At 41.3% G+C, this 24,822-nt stretch overlaps 1 protein-coding gene across 5 annotated transcripts in view; it reads right to left on the bottom strand.

The window, feature by feature from the left end:
* LOC132818134 (alpha-(1,6)-fucosyltransferase) overlaps positions 1–23,438 on the bottom strand; it is a 752,369-nt gene extending 728,931 nt beyond the window's left edge. For all 5 annotated transcript variants that reach the window (XM_060828858.1, XM_060828856.1, XM_060828873.1 and 2 more), the window contains exon 1: positions 23,136–23,438. The gene's annotated coding sequence lies outside the window, so the exon portion shown is untranslated. The remainder of the gene's footprint in view (positions 1–23,135) is intronic.
* Positions 23,439–24,822: the final 1,384 nt, after the last annotated feature.

Raw genomic sequence — 24,822 nt, 5'->3', positions numbered from 1 at the left:
CAAGTTTCCAATTGAATAGTGTGTACAATTCTGGTCTCCTTCCTAACAGTGGCCTAACCAATGTCCTGTGCAGCCGCACCATGACCTCCCAACTCCCATACTCAATATTCTGACCAATAAAGGAAAGCATACCAAACACCTTCTTCACTGACCTACCTACCTGCAACTCCACTTTAAAGTCCTTTTAAAATTTGGCATTCTAACATCTATTCTGATGAGTACAGACCAAAACAAATCTGAGACTGCTGGTCAGTTGGTTAGGATTCAGCACTTTCACTGTTGCAGCACCTTATATTCCTGGTCAGACAATGCAACTTTGCAAACTACATTTTGGAGCTAAATTGTTTCAAGATGGCAAGGTAGGTGGTGTTTGGGCTCATTGGAGCCCATCTGCTCCATGCTGGCACCATCGTTTCCTCCACATATTTTTGATCTTTTTTCCTTTCCTTTTTCATCTTCATCCTCAAGGCCGTAGCAGTGTCAGTGGTGTGATCCAGGACTCCTCCGAGTGGCGGCCTTGCCCCCGGAGCCTGACCTCCTGGCAGTGGTAGGCCCAGAGCAGAGGCTCTTGGCAGTGACAGCGAGGAGGTGACAGCAGCAAAGGGTCTCCTAGGGCATCAGTATGTCCGTTGCTGTTTCCAAAACAAGGCTCAAGGAACAGAACAGCTTGCAGATGCCCGAAAGCCCTGCTTAAGGTCCCAGTTTGGACAGATGAAGAACCCTTCTTGAAGTAATTTTTCGAAATATTTATTATACCCCAAAATGGTGCCAGATTGTGAGATAAACACAGCATGGTGGCTCAGTGGTTAGCACTGCTGCCCCACAGTGCCAGGGGTTTGATTTGTTTACTGTCTATTTGGAGTTTGCACATTCTCCCAGTGTCTGCACATGTTTCCTCGGGGTGATTCAGTTTCCTCCCACAATCCAGGTACAGGTTAGGCGAATTGGCCATGCTAAAGTGTCCATAGTGTTCAGGGATGTGTAGGTTAGGTGCATCGGTCAGGAGAAAAATGTAGAATAATGGATCTGGGTGGGATACTCTGCGGAGGGTCGGTGTGGACTTGTTGGGTCGAAGGCCTGTTTCCACACTGGAGGGATTCTAATTCTAATTCTATGGCAGCACAGTGACTCAGCAGTTAGCACTGCTGCCTCATAGCACCATGGACTCAGTTTCAATTCCCTCCACGGGCGACTGTCTGTGTAGAGTTTCTTCAACAGTTTTCTCCCACAGTCCAAAAATGTGCAAGTTAAGGGTGACTGGCCAGGGCTGTGCAGGTCAGGTCGGTGAGCCAATCAAAATGCAGGGTTACACAAATTCAGGGTGGGTGGGATGCTGTTTGGAGGGTCAGTATGGACCTAATAGGCCAAGAGGCCTGCTGCCACAATCTAAGGATTCTATGGTAAGTGACAATAAATAAAATCAAATTTATCATTCATTGAACGGAGGGTAGAAAATGACAGAGGATGAGCCATGGTTGTGACACACAGGAAAATGCTGTGCAAGGTGACAAAACCAGAGGTTTTACCTTAGAGTACCATTTGTCAGTCCATTTCTCTCTTCTTGATTTCTCTCTCTGGCTCTAAGAGAGAAAACATGTCTTTAACTGCTGCTTAATGTTTTATCACCATTTTGTGTTTCAGATAATTATTTACGTCCACAGTACGCTCATGTTCACAAACTTCGGATTAATATAGATCTAATGTGACTTTTTAAATGCAAAAAAAAATACAGAAATGACTCTATCCCAAGCCTTTGGGATTGCAGAGAGGAGAGTATACTTGCAAAAAGATGACAGTCTAGTGCAACTCTAGGATAGATTGTGAGGGGTTTGGCTTTATGTACCTTCTAGACTTGAACGTTAAACTTAAATGTAATACTTCAGTGCATGCTGGATTAGCAAAGTTCAGCTGAACCATGGCCTCTTTTAAATCATGAAACAAATGCACTCCAGAGAATGAAAAAATAAATGACTCTCTTGAACTTCTGTCAGAGCTCTTTTTGGAGTTATTTCCAAATCACTAACAGTCTTAATAAATGGTCTTGCTTTCTAAAATCTCTCTTAAGGAAACAAAACCCCAGTGACCATCTATAACTTGCAATTATGAAATGAATTGATCAAACACGAACCCATACACATTAAAATGTAATGTAATTAATGTTATTAAGTGCCTTTTAAGTCTTCAGGAGTGCAATATAAATAGCAACACCAAGTAGGTCAAGACAGGAGAAAGAGAGGTTTCTGAAAAAAGGGTCATATTGGACTTAGAGTCATTGAGATGTACAGCATGGAAACAGAGCCTGCGGTCCAACCCGTCCAAGCCGACCAGATATCCCAACACAATCTCGTCCCACCTGCCAGCACCCAGCCCATATCCCTCCAGACCCTTTCTATTCATATACCCATCCAAATGCCTCTTAAATGTTGCAATTATACCAGCCTCCACCACTTCCTCTGGCAGTTTATTCCGTACACATAGCACCCTCTGTCAATAAGTTGCCCCTTAGGTCTCTTTTATATCTTTCCCCTCTCATCCTAAACCTATGCCCTCTCATTCTGTACTCCCTGACTCTAGGGAAAAGACTTTGCCTATTTACCCAATCCATGCCCCTCAATTGTGTTAACCTCTAAAAGGCCACCTCTCAGCCTCCAACGTTCCAGGGAAAACAGGACTTGAAACATTAAACTTTTATTCTCTGCAAAGATGTTAGCAATACCCATGTTTTTCTTCAAAACTTGTGTTTTTTATTTCAGATTTCCTCTATCCACCGCAGGGCAGATAGGTGGCTCAGTGGTGAGGACTGTCACATCACTGCACCAGGGTTCCAGGTTCGATTCCATTCTCGAGTGACTGTGCGTGGAGATTGCACATTCTCATGTCCAAGTGGGTTTCCTCCAAGTGCTCTGGTTTCCACGCACAGTCCAAAGATGTGGAGGTTATACGTGAATTGGCCAGAGTGTCAGGAGATGTGTACGTTAAGTAGATTAGTTATGGGAAATGCAGGGAGTCTGGATGAGCTACACCTCAGAGGATCAGCGTGGACTTGATGAGCCAAATTGCCTGCTCCCACACTAAAGGACTTTCCTTTTGTAATGGTTGCATCCTTTTTGGTGTCTGGCACTAATTGCAGATTCCAACACTTACCAACAAGTGGCGATAGACCTGACCCCACAACTAGAGAACCGAATCACAGCCCAACCCAAAAGAAACTTCAGAAATCTGGAGAAATAAATAAGACCGACTTCCAAAAGATGAAACCAGACAGATCCAATACACCACGATTCTATGGATTATCCAAAATTCACAAACCAGGAGACCCCCCCTCCCCCGGCTCATAGTCTCATTACCTGGAACACCAACTTAAAAAGATTGGCTGAGGAGCTACGCCAAAGACTAAAACTCTTACTAGAAGACTCATGCCACTCCATCCACTCCAACCAAGAATTAAGACAATCAACGTCACCAAGATAGGAGGGGATGAAATAATGGTCTCCTTTTGTGTAACAGCCCGGTTCACATCCATCAACATCAAACTAGCCAAGGAAACACTGACTACACTTTTGGAAGACTCGGGGACATAAACACCAACATCACCAACTTCATCAGCAAGGATAGTATCAAGCTAGTGGACCTACGCCTTACCACTCACTTCACCTTCAACAAAACCTACAGACAAACCAATGGAACACCTATGGGATCTCCAATAATCAGGATTCTTAGCAGAGATAGTAATGCAGAGACTCGAGCAAACAGCTCTGCCAACCATCCAACCGAAACTCTGGGTCCACTACGTGGATGACACCTTTGTCATCACTAAACTAAACAAATTAGAGGAAACCTTAAAGACTATCAATAATACCCTTACTGGCATAAAATTCACTGAAAAGGAGGAAAACAACAACAAACTGCCATTCCTAGATGTCGCAGCAAACAGCTAACGGTGAGCTTCAAACTAGTGTCTACAGACAAACAACATATGGACCAAATATTGAACTACAAAAGCAACCATCCCAACATCCACAAATGAAGCTTCATCAGAACTTCATTTCAATGAGCCACCACATACTGCAGCACAGAGGAACTACACAGAGCAGAAGGAAATCACGTATACAGTGTACTCAAAAAGAATGGGTATCCAATGAACAAAATCCACTGATTTCTCAGCAACAAACTCAAACAAGCAGACAAAATGCGGCCAGAAACCCTAGCTGCTCTCTCCTACATCAAAGACATCGCGGAAATGACTGCCAGACTACTCAGACCCCTTGGCATCATGGTAGCCCACAAACCCAATAACACACTAAAACAGGAGCTAATGAACTTGAAAGACCCTACACAGACAACAAGCAAAACTAATGTCATTTACAAAATACCATGCAAGAACTGTAACAAACACTACATTGGACAAACAGGCTGAAAACTAGCCACCAGGATACATCAACAAGCCACAAAATGTCATGACCCTCTCTCACTAGTATCCTTATATACAGATAAGGAAGGACACCACTTCAACTGGGACAACATATCCATCCTAGGATGAGCCAAACAGAGACACACATGAAAATTCCTAGAGGTATGGCATTCCAACCGGAACTCTATCAACAAATACATCGAGTTAGACCCCATCTACCACCCCCTAAGAAAAAGAATAGGAAATGACATCACCAACCCAAGGAAACACAAACATATAAACAGAAAGCAAGAAACACCAGCAGTGCTTCATCTGGAGGCCCACTGAAGATGTTACTTAATCGGGTGACGAAACGTCTAGAAATGAACTTTCCAGCTCAGTGAGCAAACCTACATCCAGAACCTCAACCGGAGCTACAAATCATCTCATAAAGGGGTTGGGCCTTTTATTGGGAGTGGAATAGAAGTTGTTTTATTATCTTATTTTTCTTGAAATTTGCAAGATATTAACAGGAAAATACAGGGTTTCTAAATAAACTATTTCTAAGGGTTGGGAGTTCCCAAAAACAGCCATAGATGCCAGATCAGTTGTTAATTTTAAATCTGAGATTGATCTTTTTTGTAACTCAAACGTTATTAAGGAATATAGGCCAAAAATAGGTTCATGGGGTGAGGTCACTGATCTCATTGAATGGTGGAACAGGCCCAGGGGGTTGAATGATGTACCTGTTGCTATTTTGAACAAAGAATGGTTTTACTCATTATAACATTATGTACCCAATCACCCAAGTCAATGGATGCAAAGGGAAGCTTATTGTCAGGTTTACCATCTTTACCTTTTCAGCCACTACTAATGGAAAACTGTTAATTTCTGGTTTATACCCACATCAAAATATTTGTGAAAACATTAACAAAGATAGAAACACAATGCCAATTAATCAACTGATGGTACAAAATTTGAACAGTACTCAGTAACAGCAACACACTGTTGAGGCTTTCTGACTGGATGACTGTGGGATGACTTCACTCAACCAGTGTGCTTGTGAAACTCACAACATACCGTATAACATGAAATGTGATTTCAAGATTGTTCATCAAGTGGTGTCCAATCCCAAATGTGTCAAGAACTATACTCTCAGCCAATTTAAGATAATCACTCAAGCTCACAATGTGACTCACTTATGTTTCCTAAAAAGCTACATAAATTCTTTCACAGGGACATATTCTCTGCAGAAAAAAACAAAACAGGAAGACCATGACTTTTTAAATTAAAATTAAACAAAGACTTGGTGGACAACGGTTCCCGAATGCATTCATCATCTGGTCAGAGTTAACTTGTCAACTGATCAGCACCATGTCCAATGCAGTATAAATTGTTAGTCCATTTTAAATTTGGCATTCTTGCATCTGTCCTGAAGAAGGGCTCATGCCCGAAACGTCGATTCTCCTGCTCCTTTGCTGCCTGACCTGCTGCGCTTTTCCAGCAACACATTTTCAGCTCTGATCTCCAGCACCTGCAGTCCTCACTTTCTCCTCTGTCCTAATGATTACAGGCTAAAACATGTCTTTCAAGATATTGTTTACTCTCAGTAAAAGAAAATTCCAATTGTTAAATATCCCCCCGTGTTTGTTTCCATGGAATTATATTCACAGTGCAGGGAAGATACTTGAGAATTATCAACCAGGTAATCCAGGGAAAAGAGAACTATCACAATTAACACTAACCTATGTGCCATAATATCGCCTTTATACTCTATTGTTTTGTTCATGCAGACAATATCTGCCCATTCTGCTTAATTCTATTTTTGTTCAAGTAGTCATGTGAAACATTTCCGGAAGGCTTCTTCTAAAACTAGTCAAGTTTCACATTAGTTCCAATTAATGCAAGCTCTTTCTAAAAAAATTTGAAATTAAGCTCAGGACTAATAGGACAAAAAGGCCTTGGACAGGAAGGTAGGTTTTAGGGAGGCTCTTAAAGAGAGGAAAGTTGAGGCAATTAGGGAGACATTCCAAAACATGAGTTCTGATAGATTTAAGACAGAGCTACCAATACATTGGACAAAGGCAAGGAATATATGCAGGAAACCATAGCAAGCTGGAGGGTTTGGATGCACAAGGCAGTAGGTTTGCAGTCAGGAACAATATCAAGATAAAATGTGGTGAAACCATAAACAGTGAACAGCCTTAAAGATGAAAACTTTACATTTAAAGCATTGAAAGATCAGGAACCAGTGATGGCAAGGACAGACAAGAGTGAGGAAAAGTGTGACTAGGTACAGATTACAACAGATTGGGTTGGGATATCTGGTCGGCATGGACAGGTTGGACCGAAGGGTCTGTTTCCATGCTGTACATCTCTATGACTCTATGAGCAGGAAAGTTCAGAAATAAGCTGAAACTTAAGGTTGACAACACAAAAGCCTTTCAGGAGAGCACTGTAATACCTCAAACTAAATGCTTGAGGGGAAGATAAGTTAAGGTAGGAATTAAGTCAAAATATTGCAGAACAGTAATATAGCAAATATACTAGCCTTTAGAGATTCACATTCACTTGGAAGTAGTTAGCAATTTCTTCAATCAAGGACAAAGATGAGACACAATGTTATGAATATGCGAAAAGAATGACAGACCTACAAATGGTTCCATACTTAGTCTTGTGTCTAAACAGACACTTCAAAACAATAAGTTTGGAACGGTTCTCCCCAAAATGTTGATGACATAAATGCTTTATCACACTAAAATCTGTTAAGAACCGACAAGATTTGTGAAATAGCCTCTTCAATGCCACTAACTACTCTACACCACAGAAAAAGAACAAAGTAAATAATCACAGAAAGAAAACTGCAATTCAATAGCTCTTACATTCAGATCGTTATGAAATTGCTAATAGTTAAAATAAAGTTAACTGATCAAACATATTGTCAGATTCTCGTCCAATCTTACAAGTGATGTAAGGTAACCTTGAAAAATTGATTTATTACAAATCACTCACCTTTTGGGGAGAGAAAAGGATTATTAAAAGCGGATTTTTTTTAAAATATGTCCTTTTTCCACTTGCAACTGATTACTTTCAAGCATTGGCAGCAGAAGGCAAGTCCAGCTAGCTCATAATCACTTTCTCAACAAATCAAACACCAAGTCTTTGATGAGAGTGTTGTGAAGATCAGTGCTTGGTGGTATTCACCTCACTCCAGGCTGTTTTCAGTGAATGAGTGCAGGAGCCTAGAACTACCATTAAATGTTAGATGCAAAACTATTTGAGGATAGTGTTAGGAACCCTTCAAAATATTTTAAGAAGATAGCCTAGACCTAACTACTTCTTACTTGAAAGGCAAATGTAAAGTGCCATGTTCCAGATGCGATGTGAATGGTCAAACTCCTTGACATTAAGCCAAACACAATTTATTTAAACACTATCATTTTCATACAAACAAGAGAAAGAGGAATTTAGAATAACTTAACTATTCATAAACTTAACCATATAATGGATACATCCCTATTACCAATTAACTGTTGCAATATAGTAACATCCCACAAGCACAGCCCTTGGCAAAAACGCAAGTTCAAACATAGATTCTTACATGAAATTCTCCAATCCAGGAAGAAAAGATATTAAGAGATGGCTCAAACAGAATAGCAGCTAGGAATCATTCAGTGAAGCTTCCAACTCTTGAGACCCCAAAGGCTTCTTAGCCAACTGAAAATAAAAACCCAGAAACCTGGACCTGAGAGAGCTGGACAGACCCATTCAGGTTGCTTTCATTGTTCCAACTTTTTAAAAAAATCCCAATGCCTCACAAGTTGTTCACTTAAGTCATCTTCAGTAGCTAGTTCAGCACCTCCGCCTTATAATCTCTCTTCAAAAAGAAAAAGGACAAAATAACCTTATAAAGTGATAGCACTGTGACAACAGAAAGTACTTGTTTTTTTTTCCAAAAGCAAAATACAAATGTCACATGGAACTCCAAGAGTAACCATCATTTGAAACATGGACGTGCGCGCAGGTGAGAAGCTACTGCTGAAATATTTTAAATTCTAAGTGTTGACTCAACTGTTAGTCTACTAAGAGAAAAACAGCAAAGGGGCATACTTGTCCATTGTCGCTTTGATAAAATGAGCAACATGTTGTAAAACCTTTTTGCATTGCAATCAAGACAATTGCAAGAGTGCCAAATTTCAAACCATCACAAAGGTTTTTCATCAACCAAATCTTGTTGATATTCTGAATTTCGTCCTTGACAAAGCTGTCTCAGATATACAGGTAGTCCTCAGCTGTATCTAACTTAAGTACGGCCTGAAAGAGAGACAGGGTGTCAAAGCTGTGTCTTGCACTCAAATTCCCCCTTTAATGATGTGGAGGCGCCGGCATTGGACTGGGGTGTACAAAGTTTTAAAAAAAGACACAACACCAGTTATAGTCCAACAGGTTTATCTGGAAGCACTTTAATGACATTACCACCTTGCCCAACACTCTTCTCTCCATATCTGCACTTGCAAATATTCTTCCACATGCTTTCTTCCTTTCATATTGGAAATACTTAACATGGAGACACATTTTCAAAGCGATTTAAGTTGTACAATGGTTTGAAAGACAGGATTAAGCACCTCAGGCGTAGGAACTGCAGCTTGGATTTTAGCTGCATTTAGAAACTGCCGTTTTTCTTCCAGAAGGAAACGAAAAGGATACAACTTCAGCACGCGTGCTTAACTACATATAAACTTCACGGCACGGTGGCACAGTGGTTAGCATTGCTGCCTCACAGTGCCAGAGACTCAGGTTCAATTCCCACCTCAGGCGACTGTCTGTGTGGGGTTTGCACATTCTCCCTGTGTCTGCGTGGGTTTCCTCCCACAGTCCAAAAGCGTGCAGGTTAGGTATATTCCCGTACTTTTAGGTGAAGGGGTAAATGAGGGGAATGAGTCTGGGTTGGTTGCGCTTCAACGGGTCAGTGTGGACTTGTTGGGCTGAAGTGCCTGTTTCCACACTAAGTAATCTAATCTAATCTAAACTGCAATCGTGGCATATTTAACGGATCCTATTGGCTAATTCTCGTGCAATACTCTTCTTACATTTCCAAGGAAATCTGTAGATATCACAAACTTATAGCTGTGTGCTAAATCCCATAGGACTGATTCGTGCCAAGTAATATTTATGCTACAGAAATGCTGAGCAATCATAGAATCCAGTGCCACCAATGTACAGATCACCACTGACCATCTTGCACTTAACTTGCAACAATGGCATGGGAGGGTAGAAAGAGGGACACTATAGCAGGACAGCCAGAGTCCAATGCACTCTTTAATCCCAAAAAAATACTTCTGGCAGTTGGTGCAAGTGCGATCGAGATGCTTTTGCATTGAGTTTGGGCAGGCAGAGGCAGTGTGTGTGCAGCAGAAACCATTAGGTCGAGCAGCAAGTTGTCAGGAGGCTAAGAGTCTGAGTTGAGAAAGCTTCAAACTTCGCTATGAAACTGCTCTTGTTTGCTTTGACAGGCTCCCTGCCAGGTAACTCCTTTTTATTGTGGCAGAGCATATGGAGGAGAATCTGATTTGTGTTAGGTGAGGGGCTGATTACTGCGCATGAGAGAATAGGAGAAGGAGAGGGGGGCTGGTTACAGTGTGTGTGTGTGTGTGTGTGTGTGTGTGTGTGCGCGCGCGCGAGAGAGAGAGAGAGAGAGAGAAAGAAGTGGCTGGTTACTGTGTGAGAGAGAAACAGAGTGGGAGAAGGGAAGAGGGGCTGGTGACTGTGCAGCGGATGCTTCTCTGAATCATGTCACCAACAGATAACATGGTCAAAAACTGAGAGTTCTTTAAAAAGAAACATTTTTACTCACTATTTTAAAATGCAGATTTTCAAATTTATGTTAAGTATTAATGTTGATCCATAACATAAAAACTATAAAAATATGCGCTCTGCATTACAACACAGGGTGCTTCTTAGCAGACCACTGAGGTCACACTCATTTTGAAGTATTAAAGTCACAACATAATACAGCTTAAGAAGCACTGCAGCAACTCGTAACAAATTGTTCTTCCATAGACAGCAATGTTCGGATAAGCCCAAGTACTCTGGGCACTTCCCCTTATCTACAATATTCTAGGTCGAAGCTGAATTGAGCAAACAAAAAACAAACCTTGCTCACAAACACTGCCTTTTGCATTGTCATTAATTAAAAAAAGAGAGACTGCTTTAAGCACATTTACTTCAGTCATCCACCTTCAGCAGTTAACCAGGACCCTTAATCTGTTATTTGAACGGACCCTTCTAAAAAGAAAGTGAATACTTGACTTTCATCTGTGCCTCCCAAGTGAAATATCCCACTGTGCTCAACAACTTACTACAACTGCTGACAGCAGACAGAACCATAACACATGGTTTGAGAGGTCTTACCACAGTGTGCATGAGCTGACTGTCCTTAGCCTGATAAGCTATAAAGCACTTGAAAATTGAAAGCCATGCTAATATCCAACTTGCAGAAGTATAAATCCTACTTTTAAAAAAAAAATTGGGAGACAATTTTTAGCCATGCTTTCGCCAAAGTCAAGTCAATGGGTTGAATGTTTAATACAAGTGTCCTTTTAGTTTCTTCCCCCTCTGCATTTGCAACTCGCTTTCCTTCCCCTACACCTACCTCCCATCCACATTTTCTTCCAGAGTGGGAAAAACCCATCCAAGATCACGTAACACGTTGGCTCAGATCCTGTTTAGCAGAAGTCCACACAGGACTTGGAGATATATATTTGTATTTACTAGTTTTGAAGGTGCTTTATAGATGCAAATGTTTGTGGTAGCAACCTTTCAGAAGTGGAATGCCAGTGTTCATGCGGTAACCTTTTCCACAAAGGAAATACAGCCATCAAAAGCAAGTTTTTAGCCTCGACAGCAATGAATGTTATTGCCTTAATGCTCACTGTTCTGTACAAAGTCAAATTGGGCTGGCAAGAAAGTAAATCAGTACACAACTCACAAAAAGGATGTGGTTATTTTTGCTCAGTACATACACGGATCTCATCAACTGGCCTTTGGATAAGTTGCAGTCAGCATCCTGTTTATACAGTGGAATCAGTCATGTGGCTTAGAGAAAAATCAAAACAAATTCCTCTCCCGAGTGGAGGTAGATTTTAGGTTAGGAGAAGCTTATACTTGAGGCTGCTTTTTGTTCCAGTACTAAATGTTTCCAAACGTTTGAATGACAAATAGCATAGGTGACAGTCAGCTCATCATTAGGATGGGAACGCTTTCCAACATGGAGACTTCCTCATACAGTTGCATGAGAGGTTTTAGATACATTATAACAGCAGAGAAGAAACAAAGTAGATGGAAAAACTGACTCAATGGTGATTTATTTATTCACAGGATGGGGCATTGCTGGCTGGGCACAAAGTTGCTTTGTGAATGGAGTGATGAACTACCTTCTTAAACCACTGTAGTTCTGAAGTGCAGAGACACGCAGAGTGCAGTTTGAAAGTTCAAGAATTTTGACGCAGTAACAATGAAGGAGCAGTGATATCATACCATTTACACGGTCTTGGGATAGTGAGTGGCATGGAGGAGAACTTTCAGTTGGTGGTGTTCCCATATTTTGTTGGTCCTAGTTCTTCTAGGTGTAAAAGGCCATTGGGAAAAAAGTGAAAACTGCAGATGCTGGAGATCAGAGTGGAGAGTGTGGTGTAGGAAAAGCACAGGTGATCAGGCAGCATCTGAGGAGCAGGAGAAATCAACAATTTGGGCATAAGCCCTTCATCAGCACAGGGCTGATTGGTTAAAGAACAGACAATCCAAGTATCTTCCCAGTGTTTCTTTTTCTGCTCAAAAGAGTGAGTAGTGTTAGTGCTACCTGACCTCAAAACTATAAGCCGGTCACTTAACAGAAAGAAATTGGGACATTTTAGCTACTTCAAAAGAAAACATTGCCTGTTTTTTTTCAATTCTCCTTTTGACAAGACACCCTTATTACTATTATACCAGTCACTGACTGTTCCTCAAGAATAATATCTCCTCAGAAAATGAGAGTTTGTGTCACAGGTTCACATATGACTGAACAAGCCAAGTGTTGACTAACTGATCTCTGGAGACAAGGCAGTGTGTTCCTGAAGGGAGAATTTTTGTTCCCTTTTCTTTCCTTTCTGCCTCATCGATAAGGTTTTCAAACTCGAGGGGTGATGTTAATGAACACTTTGTAACTATTTGGAACACTTCCTTGCTGATCATTATTATTCATGCTGCCATGATTCAAGGCAAGCTGTGAATCCTCCCTGGAACACTGGTGTCATTTTAAAAAACTAGGACCTGGTTAGGAGGCACAGTTTTCAGTCAAACAGAATCAGTGGTCTGTCCATCAGACTCAAAAAGACAACAAACATTTGAGAAAAATTTCTCCCACTGAATGCTTTGCTGATGGAATTTCTCTAGACACCCATCTGACGTTGATACATCATCATCATCATCAGCAGCAGCAGCAGCAGCAGGCCCTCAAAAGATAAGGATGACTCTCTCCCACTCTCAGAGTGAGTCCGTTCGTGGCCATACTGACCAATACGGCTACTGCAGGCTTCAACATTGGGGCAGAAAGTGGGGCATTGGCGTGACACTGCACTCCTTTCACTGTTTTCACCTGGCTTCCATCTTCTTTCCCCCCGATGGCAAGTCTCAAAGTGCTCGATGCCTGCTCGGATATTCTTCCTCCACTTCAAGCGACCTTGGGCCAGTGATTCCCAGGTGTCTGTGGGAATGCGGCACCTCGCCAGTGAGACCTTGAGGGTATCACTGACCAGGCCTGGTTGCCAGAGTGATCATGACAAGACTATTCTTGACTTTGTTGTCAAACATTCGTTACTGTTGTTTGCAGAAGGCTGAAGTGACATATCTGATCTGGTGTCGGTCTTGCAAATCTGGTGCAAGGTGAGTAATGACACCATAGTCTGCAGATCATAGATATCTATTAAGACCAGCCCAGTTTGGTATGAAAAACTTCTATTACTTTTGTCACAAATCTAAGTGCTTTCCATTTGGGCTGTATTTAATACTCAAACCAGAGGCAGTTGATCTTTGATTAGGTGAATTGCCACCAGCAGTATTTTTGTTAATATAGGAAGTAACAGAGTTTCATTTGCCGTAAATACAGATTTTGAAGGAGTCTGTTTCAGATCTCCCACTCATGACAATTGCGTTCATGTTATCATGAAGCATTGAGAAAAAGTTTCTTGGGTGTCCAAAACATTAGAGCACAATCCACAAAGCCTCAAGTTACCGAGTGAAGTGCTTAGGTCACTTCAACGCAAGGAAGAGTTCCTGGTCTAGTTTTCAACATTTTGCTTGCACTTATCTAGTAAAGACCACAGTGGAAGGTCCTCTGTACCAATAGAAAGTGAGGTCTGCAGATGCTGGAGATAAGAGCTGAAAATGTGTTGCTGGAAAAGCGCAGCAGGTCAGGCAGCATCCAAGGAACAGGAGATTGGACGTTTCGGGCATAAGCCATTCCTGAAGAAGGGCTTATGCCCGAAACGTCGAATCTCCTGTTCCTTGGATACTGCCTGACCTGCTGTGCTTTTCCAGCAACACATTTTCACCTCTGTACCAGTACCATATGAACAAATTCTGCATCACATGGCCTCTGAATAACTGGTAGTTTTTACATGGGATGGTCTTTCTGATTGAGCACAAATAGGGCCAGAAGAACTAAGAGCAGGAGTAAGTCATTTGACCCCTCAAACCTGCACCACAATTTGATCCAACATTCCTCATCCATTTTCCTGTATTTTCCCAACAACCTTCGATTCCCCTATTGATCTATTTACCTCAGATCATGAAGAAACAAGGGCTCTGCTCCACAGCTTACTGTGGTAAGGAATTCCAAAGACTCTCAACCCTCAGAAAAAATGTCTCCTCATCTTATTCTTAAATTGGTACCCTTTTATTCTAAGGCTATGCCCTCTGGGCCTAGATTATGAGTGGAAATATCCTCTCTGCATTTAGCCGGCAATCCCTTAAGAATCCTATGTGCATGAGACCATCTCATTCTTCTCAACTCCAACGAGTACTGTCACACACAGGACACTAAGAGCCAACAAAAGATTGCCGAATTTTAACATGTTCTGGTTTGCACAGTTTTGCAAGTCGCACACAGGAAAATGAAAACATTGTTACTTAAGAAAAGCTAGCGATTTTGTTACTTTCCAACATCTTACTCAACTTGCGTCTTATATTAACTCCAAAGTTAGAAATAAGGGGACTATAGATATGCACATTGCAAATAAATATACAGTAATTTAATTGAGATCTATAAACCAATTATTTGAATACAAATTGATGAAACAAATCAGATATTTCAGTCATGAATGATCTAAATTCACACAATGGAATGTTCAATTTAATACTATTAGCGTTTGACAACTAATTTGTCCAGAAAGCTTTAAAGTAAGTTTTTTTTGATGTCGTGTTTAATTAAACCATCTGATTAAAAAATTAACAATTGGATTTTGTTCAATCAGCACAGTCATCAGAAGGAACCTCATCTTCACAGAAGATCAAAGTTCAATTCACAAATTCATAAATAAATGGATTGTAGTGGTTAACTAGAAGACAGTGATACACTCAAAAAAATTGCCCACAACAGGATTTGAGAATATGTGCATGGAGCAAAGTTCTTGGGAAGAGCTTACATTGTCTGCCAGGTCTTGCATCATTGCCTGAGCCAGAGTCAAAAATCAAGCCTGAGATGGCTTTCTGCTTTCAATCACTACCTGACATGGTATATTTTGATGGTCAGTTTTCCAACTGCAAAGACCGGAGGTCCTTCTCTTCCCACATTGGGCTTCCATATTGCGTACCAATTACATCCTACCATTTAAAAAGCTGGCTTTCCATTGAAAAATCTGGCATGCTTCTTACTGGGTCCTGCTCACTTCCTGCATCTGTTACCATTACAGAGGATGTGACTTCCTGGATAATCAAGCTTTGCACCCATCAAAATTGTAGTGCGCACGTTTCCATGGTGCAGGGTTGGAAGTCAATGTGAGATCGAGATTCCATCCTTGGAATTGAAAAATAAACACTAGCCAATAGAGAGAAAGGAAAAGTGGCCACAAAAAAAGTCTGCATTTGGAAGTATTAGCCTCTCATTTCATTTTAAACATTCCAAGAATGTTGGAAAACCTAATCAGAATTTTCTGGTTTTTAGGTTAGATTAGATTCCCTACATTGTGGAAACAGGCCCTTCTGCCCAACAAGTCCACACCAACCCTCCGAAGAGTAACCCAATCTAAACCTATTTCCCTCTGACTAATGCACATAACCCTATGAGCAATTTAGCATGGCCAATTCACCTGACCTGCACATCTTTGGACGGTGGGAGGAAACCGGAGCATCCAGAGGAAACCCACGCAGACACGGTGAGAATGTGCAAACTCCACACAGAGAGAATCACCTGAGGCTGGAATCAAACCTGAATCCCTGACACTGAGGGAGCAGTGCTAACCACTGAGCCACCATGCTGCCCTTTCAATTCATCCTGAGTCAAATCCAGTTTACATTGGTGATTGCTTGCTGCCATAACAACTCTGATTTATTGCTGGTGGCAAGACTATGTCGACATCCTCACAGCATTTCCTCTTCAGTGCTGCTGCTTTTTGTTCTGGTCCTGTTATTGTAGAGGGCTTCCTGCTACATTGCCACTGTCTGCTCTGTGCTGTGGCTCTGACAGTGCACAGGATCGCACCTCGAAACTAAAATCCAAATCCCTCCCCTCAACAAGCTCATTCATGGCCGTATGCAAATCAAGAATTCTGAGCAAGTTAACTCTCTTGGCAAAATCGGAGTGGAATCTTGTTGAGGCAGAGGGGTTCAGGGCTAAGGTCTCACCTCACTGAAAACCAGAGGACAGTAGTTCTTGCACTCACCAGTGCCACTGGGGAGGCCATGGATGCTGTCAGAAAGTCAGCTTCCAGAGTCGCAGGATCACAGGACAATCCTGGCTATATTTAATGCATGCTGAAAATGTGTTGCTGAAAAAGCGCAGCAGGTCAGGCAGCATCCAGGGAACAGGAGATTCGACGTTTCGGGCAACGTCGAATCTCCTGTTCCCTTGGATGCTGCCTGACCTGCTGTGCTTTTTCAGCAACACATTTTCAGCTCTGATCTCCAGCATCTGCAGACCTCACTTTCTCCTCGTATATTTAACGCATGACAAGTTTCATATAAAAATGGGTTGCAGAGATTAAGGAGAGCAGGGGTTTCAAAACAAGGGCAGAGGCTTGCCTCTCAGCACTTTCGGGCCCTGAATCAGGCACCAAGTCCTCACATAGTGATGACTGACCATGGCCTTTCCCACTGAAGATAATTCTGCCTGTGCCAGTTTCCCACCACAAGATCTGCACGTCTAACCCAGAGGGCAGGTTTCAGGCAGGTTGGTTCATGGGCAGCCATACAATCCAAATCCAAATCCACAGTATTCACAAGGTTTTAAAAAAAAAGATGTCTGCAGTCCCACACAGGACACTAAATTCAAAACCAAATCTGACCAAATCACTATTGGGTAAGAGAAACATACAGCACCCAGCTTATGTGAATCTTTATTCTGAAGGGGCCCAACATGTATCTCTCTACTGTTAGATTTACTTGTAGAAACATCTCTCAGCTGCTTTTTGACAACAATCCAACATTGGATGTAGCCATCTGGGAATTTCTGTCAGACAGACCAGATAACGGAAGTCTGATTTTAAAGTCAGTCTCTTTTCCCCATTAGCTTGCATTATGACGTGCAGGCTTTAATTAATACGGGCAAGTTCTACTGAGAATTTTAGGAATCTTCTGCTCCAAACTTCTTCTCCAGTTTGGAACTTGGCAAAAAAGACAACAATTTTATATTCCACTGATGTAAACAAAAAGCAACAAAAATTAAACAATGAATCTTTCCTGTCATAGTATTCTTTCTAGGCTGGGTATGAATTGGCCAACTGATCGTTACCTCAATTTAGCTTTTGATTTTGAAGTTTTCCACAAACTTTAAAGCCAAATGATTTCACAAAGGAGTTTGGTGCCGTAAAAAAAGAGTTCCATTCGCTCTTGGAAATACTAGTGTCTCAACATTCCAAGAATGGCTGAAATGTAATGTTGAATCATCATTTCAAACAGATGTCTTTGTTTTTTCAGGAAGTTAAATTTCTCTGTTAATATTTAAGTAGCAACCCCAAAACAGGTTGGGTGTGCCATCTGTATCCAGTGCTATGAACAACGAATGTTAATTCCGACAGTTTAATCTTGTCACAATCTGACTTTACAAACTATGTCATGTTTGGTCTTCTGCTGAGAGAGAATATTTCATGTCAGATGGACAGAAAATGTTAACTTTAAGAAATATCTCACTTTGGCTTCATCGTACCGCAAGGCTGAAAGACAGAGCAAGGCCATGTAATATTATATCACTTCCCTATGACATCACCTCCCATGATTACACATATACCACATTAATCCTAACCCTATGGCATTTCTCAAAATTAGACAACACCTTGTAAAGATCACGCAACACCAGATTATAGTCCAGCAGGTTTAGTTGGAAGCACACTAGCTTTCGGAGCGACGCTCCTTCATCAGGTGATCGTATGGCACAAGCAAGTAACATGAATGACCAAAAACAAAAATTTGTCACTTTCAATTCCATTCAAGTTCACTTTGAAAATCTTAAAGAGCAAAGTGACTCTGAGGCACAACCCAGGTGTGGCATTTTATAAAATCTAAACATTTCCCTCCTCTTTGTCATGCAAACATAACACTTTAAACTTCTGATGGTGCTTCTTGTATGATATTATGACAAAACTCAAAACTGCCCCTTCAATGATAAAGACATCATATCTCATGTATTCCTTTTCAGCTATAACAATGTTTCCCAAATCATTTTCAATCTAACCCCACTTTGAGACTTGAAAACTAATATGCCCAAGAATACACACGAATATAGCAGCATTGCAACATACAGCATATTAAGAAAAGTTTGCATGTTATAGATAATCTCTGATTTTAATGTATTTTGTAAAAACCTTTATTCTCTCCTATCGGAATAATGTTGTGAAACTTGAAAGGGTTCAGAAAAGATTAACAAGGATGTTGCCAGTGTAGGAGGGTTTGAGCTACAGGGAGAGGCTGAACAGGCTGGAGCTGTTTGCCCTGGAACATCGGAGGCTGAGGGGTGACCTTAGAAGTTTACAAAGTCGTGAGGGGCATGGATAAGGTAAATAGGCAAGGTCTTTTCCCTTGAGTTGGGGGAGGGGGTGTCTAGAACTAGACAGCATAGGTTTAGGGTGAAAGGGGAAAAAATTTAAAAAGGAACCTAAAGGGCAACCTTTTCACACAGACAGTGGTGCATGTATGGAACAAGCTTCCAGAGGAAGTAGTGGAAACAGGTACAATTAAAACATTTAAAAGGCATCTGGATGGGTATATGAATAGAAAGAGTTTAGAGGGATATGGGCTAAGTGCTGGCAAATGGGACTAGATTAGTTTAGGATATCTGGTTGGCATGGATGTTTTGGACCGAAGAGTCTGCTTCCATGCTGTACATCTCTGACTGTATAGGGTCGCAGGCTAGTTCTCAATCTTCCCTCACAAGACAAAAGCCCCATCAAGTCACTCCAACCAAGTACAGTGCAAGTTTCGGGTAACAAGGTACCTGGAGAAGTGTCATTGTAAAGTCTGAAACTCTCCCTTCACAGCTCAGTTGCATCACATCCTAGTTTTGCCTCTCACAGATCTGACAAACTGTGTCTCACTGCACTCAATGACAACACCAACATCTAGGCCTGCTCAGCATTTGTGGCACATTGAATTTTATGCAGCAATTTGCAACATTAATCCTCACATCACACCAGATAAACCTCCTCTCATGACTCTCTCCCAAAAGTCAACTTAATGCGACTGCCCTCACTCAGTTCCACTACATCAATCAGAAGCTGAGGTATTTCTCCAACACTGGTTTCTCCTTCCAACCTCCCTGTCACAAAGATCTAGCTTTGGTCTCATTATCTTCATAATTTAATGTCCTACACCTTGGCAACATCACATAAAAAGTTTTATAGCCAGCTTCCCAACCCAAGTCAACCGTACCCAATTCTGTTTCTCAAATCAAATCACATATGGGTTAGAGGGGCATTTCCAGGTCACGCTGTTCCTGCGCATCTACTGCCAAACACTATTTGCTTGCAGAGGTTGGGGCTTTGAAAGGTGCTGTCAATGGAGACTGGGCGATTTGTTGCAATGCATCCTGTAGATGGGAAATCACTGCTGCCATTATGTACTGGTTATGAAGGGCTTTTGCCCGAAACGTCGATTTTCCTGCTCCTCAGATGCTGCCTGACCTGCTGTGCTTTTCCAGCACCACTCAAATCTAGACTCTAATTTCCAGCATCTGCAGTGCCTACTTTTGCCTGGTAATGAAGGGAGTGAACCAAAAGTGATAGGTGGAGTGACTAATCAATCAGGCTGCATTGTCTTAAAATGATGTCAGGACTCAGTGTCATTGGAGCTGCCTTCAGAGGAAGGTATACCATCACTGTCCTGATTTATGTTCTGTAGATGGTAGGCAGACCTTGGGAAGTCAGGAGATGAGTTACTCACTGCAGAACGCCCAGCTTCTGACCTGGTCTTGTACGCATATCATTTATTTAACTTATCTGATTTGAAGAGTTCTATGCATATGGAAAAGCCATAGGGCTGATGATGGCACTTGCCTGATATTTGTTCAATCAATTAATTCACTCGCTACATTGTTTTCAGAGCTCAAAATTATGAAAGCAATACATTTCTCTGTATCTAGTCAGATACTGCCTAATAGAAAACAAAAGACATTATATGGAAACCTTGTTCCAAATGTGAACTTCTACCTACTGGTACCAGGAGTAGCTATTTCATCTCCCAACATCTACTGTCTGCTACCAAATACTCTTGGTAGTAATAATACCTAGACAAGAACTGCTGAAAGCAACCCACTGCAAAAATGGAATAGGTTTTTAATCACAGTTTAAAAGCCACCAAAATCAAAAAAATATAGACAGGCTTTCCTCATATCTGCTATCCCACCAGACCAATCACCTGATAAGTCCAGAGCAAGTGACTGAATAACGTAAAATCTGAAACAAATTATCACTTATTTGGCACACTCGTCAATTGTGATCTGTAGACTGTAATATCCACTCATAGTGAGGCTTACATTTTGGTCAAGCCCATCAGTATAATTTCTCATTGGCAACTAAGTTAGAAATCACTCTCTTCGGCACCAACTAGGTTAAATACAAAGATAACACATTGTTTCCCTGGTTACAGCCATCAAGTACCTGTAAAGCACTATTTAAATGTAAAAGCACTTTAATTTTAAATAGTCTCTCAGCCTAAAACTTAGTCAGATTTTAATTTCAGCTCTGCTTTATTAATGCACTGCTTTGCTTATGAAAACAGCATCATATTGATTTAAGGCACAGGTTTCAGCAAAAGATCAGTCCAAAGACTTGTAATATCTAACATTTTCTCAATGGAAATCAAAATAAACTTTACTCTGTTCAGCGAATAACAATCTGATGTTGCATTTCATACATTTACAATGTGGCATTCAGGTGTAAGTATCATGTTTGCAACACTTTTTTATATTAAAAAGCAGTGATTAAAGTTATATAGGCAATTCTGAGAGAATACTAAGTACACAAGAAAGGGCATTCAAATCCAAGCCATTTTGAAGGGCCCTAATGGTTTTACTTCAACTTCCCTGATCATCGCGTTGCTGTCATCATCCATCACCTGATATGCACTGCAATGCCGAAGACAGCAGAGGAAGCAGACACAATGGGAACTTACAACAAAGAATGGCATAAAATCGTAAGAAAACAAAAATTGCAGGGCTTTGGGAAAAGAGTGGAGGACTATGAAGTATCGGATAGTGCTTTCAAAGAGTCACCACTGACACTGTGGGCTGAATGGCTTGCTTCTGAGCTGTTTAAACATTACATTCTTAATATCTGATTAAATTCATTTGCTGAAAGATAACTTATCACTCCAAATTTACTTTCCTAGTTTAAACCAGGAATACACATTATTTACACTCGCAGCATTTAATCAGACTCAGGTCTTCTCCTTAGGCTGATTCTTTCAAGACTATGGCACAGTTTCAGCAATTCGCAGTTTGACAGCAAAACTTACATGGGCAAGCAAAGGTTCCACTGCTTTTGTGAGAATGTTAACGTGAGATAAAAGGAGCTCCTAAAGGCAACCTTAGCGCTTAAAGCGAATCAGAAACGGATCCTACATCAGTCACCTGAACTTATTCATGGTCATTTCTAACCGATTTTTAGTTAACGGATATATCTCATTTTGCTATTGCTTGCACATTCATAGTGTTCATCTTAACCGTACGTACTCCTGAGTAATACAAAATGATGGGCATTGCATAAAACTTATTCATAGGGTACTGTCCCAGGCTGGAAGGTCCGGCTTCAAGTCCTACCTGTCCCGGTGGTGGGACGTACCACATCCCAAGAGTTTGACTGAAATGACCATAAAACCTACTTACACACTCCACCTTCATTTCACTGCTTCTTCCCCGCTTTTAACTCAACCCTCGCCAGCACTTCTAAGCTCACTCCAAGCTTTGCATACACCCATTCCGCCTGTCCCCAAGAGAGCAGACAAATCAATCTCCTCTTTGCGCCATTCATTTCACAGAGACAGTCGCCTTCCTCCCCTGATCCCCTCCCCAATTAACAAGCGCCCACTCTCACCCCAAGATCTGGGGAATTAAATTACATATTTAGTTATTCATCTGGGTCACGACCTGAATACATTCCAAACTGAAAATTAACATTAGTCTCCGCCAAAACATCGCTGTTCCTTTCGGTTTAATCCAGAACTCTTGAGCACTTCCTGAATTCTTACGCTTCTCCCGTCAGAAGGGGTTATTTTGAACTTGGAAACCCACACGCGTCTGTTCAGATATTGTATCTAACCCAGCACAGTTACAACGGAGGAGGAGATACAGCGGATAACCCACCTCTTACTGCCCTTGTGGAATATCTCTAACCCCGTTAGTTCACACACACAAAAAAGTGGCCAATTTTTAAACGTAAACCCGCCTTTAAATACCCACCCACCCAGGGAAACTTCACAGTCATTCCTGTCTGACGTATAGAGTAGAGTAAAATGTTTCATTCCCAGATGTAAACATGCTCATTAGAAATTAAAACTACACAGAAAAAGCATTTCGTCCAAATTAATTCCCCCTTCAAAACAAAATCCTTATTGACTTTTGAATACTTGACAGATCACAGAAACGAGGCAAAGAACTCATGTTTATTCCCATCTGCCTGGGATAAATAACCTGATTCATCGTATAAAGAGAATCAGCAAACAAAAATAAACTAAAAGAAAAAGGCCTTCTTCAAAAAGCAAATCCTTCCAAGCCCCAGCGCACTGTTAAATCCCACTGCCTTTCCCCGCACAGTGTTATGCCAACACTGAGGAAGCCCGGGCCCGGGCTGGAGTTAACGGTAAAGCAGATGGGGGTGGATAGTGATGATGTCTAAAGCTGCCGACCGCTATTTCCTGGGAGGAGCGGCAGCAGCAGCAAGAAGAAGAAGCAGGGCCGGCTCCAGACAGCTCCAGCTTGGCTTGCAATGTTCATCCCTGCCCGCGGAGCGGAGTTAATGCAGCGACATATATATACACACACACACACACACACAGTACAGACCTGCCACTCCGGGTCAGGGAGGCTCCGGGCTCCGCTCGGCTACTCGAGGTCGCTTTCTTTCCCCGTTTGGTTGAAGGATGTTTTCTGTGTATGTGAATATGCACATTAGACGGAGGATCCACTGGTGTTTGATCGCGTCAGGCAGTATTTGGCGGAAACAGGAACTCCGAGGGGGCTGTGTGTGTGTGAGGGATCACAGATCAGCTCCAAGGGACCTTCCGTGTAACGGGAGAGGCAGTGATACAGCAGGCTGCCCGAGTGTAAGTGAGTAGAGAGAGAGAGCGCTCAGGCGTGCTCTCCCATCTCCCAGGCACACACAGACTGTGCGCATGTCTCCCACCAACCCCCCCTCCTCCTCTTTCCAATCCTGCTCCATGGCAGGAATCACATGGGAAGCTGCCCACTGAGAATTTACACCACGATCTGGTAGAAATCCCGTCCCGTTCTGCTTCTTACTTACTGTTCCAGGCTCGGTAAACATGATTCACTGGTTGTGCAACTCCCAGGAAGCAATATCATTCATTTATCCCTTTGAGAAGCTGAACAAGAGGTGACTTCGCAGGGAAAGTGAAACGTGCGAAGTCGTTAGCATTTCCAGCATATTTATTCTGAACACTTTTATTTTGCTGTTGAAGCACATCGTGAAGTCTATTTAACTCCAGCCAAGCGCCCCATTAGGCTGCAGTAAATGATCCACACTGCTTTATGCTTCTAATATTAATATTCTAAAATGAATTTACATTGCTGGAAAAGGCGAAAAAGACTTGTGGTTGGGTTACCTATTTTTTTAAACTCAATCTATGAAGCACGGTTCAAAAGAACTGGTTTCATCATTGTAATAAAACAGCAGTGTGATTATTTTGGTAATATACATTCAAGATGTTATTTATATTAAACAAGCAAAATAAAATTTACTGCTTATCCTTCAATTTGATATGATACTCTTCATTGATTTTTCAATGACATTATTGCATTAATAATTTACTTTGAACCTATCATGCAAGATTTAAAAGGGAACAATTCCTGATAATCTGTTGTTGGTCTCTTCCACTAATTAAAAATAAAATGTTTTCATTGTGATGAGCGACAGTCCTATTGCAAGATCAGAATTCCCAGTTAAGAAAATAAGTCCAATCAATCCCCAATAAACACCCTTTAATTGATTATATATTCAGGACATGCATACCACACTTGCTGTTCTTTCTGGTGGGTGAACTGTATGGCATTAAAGTGGTACCAAACTGAATATTTAGATTCAAATCTATGATAATACATTTGCTTTCACAAGTCATTATCATTAAGTCTAATGTACTGTAACCACACTACAATTATTATGTATTCCCTTAATATAAACCTGTTAATAATTCATGGCAGTGGAACAGTTGCACTTTATTTGATAAAGGCACAAAATATTTGCAATCAATTTGTTGTAGTAAAGCATTTGTTTTGTTAGAAACGTGTAGTTGCACGTACTCAGGATAATGAGTCTTAAAAGCAGATGCATGAGTGGATTACAATGCAAATGCTCTGATGGTTCTCAGTACAACTTTGAATATGTTACCCAGCTAAAGTATCAAAAATCCCATTTATTCAGGAAAATGTTTTGCTATTTTTAATGTTTGCAGCAAAATGATTGGATTACTTTTTTATAATTCTATATTCTGATGTTTCATCTTCATCAATCAAG

This window comes from Hemiscyllium ocellatum, chromosome 8 (assembly GCF_020745735.1).
Source record: "Hemiscyllium ocellatum isolate sHemOce1 chromosome 8, sHemOce1.pat.X.cur, whole genome shotgun sequence".
In the NCBI taxonomy this organism is placed as follows: Eukaryota; Metazoa; Chordata; class Chondrichthyes; order Orectolobiformes; family Hemiscylliidae; genus Hemiscyllium; species Hemiscyllium ocellatum.
This window is presented reverse-complemented; position numbering and strand designations above follow the sequence as displayed.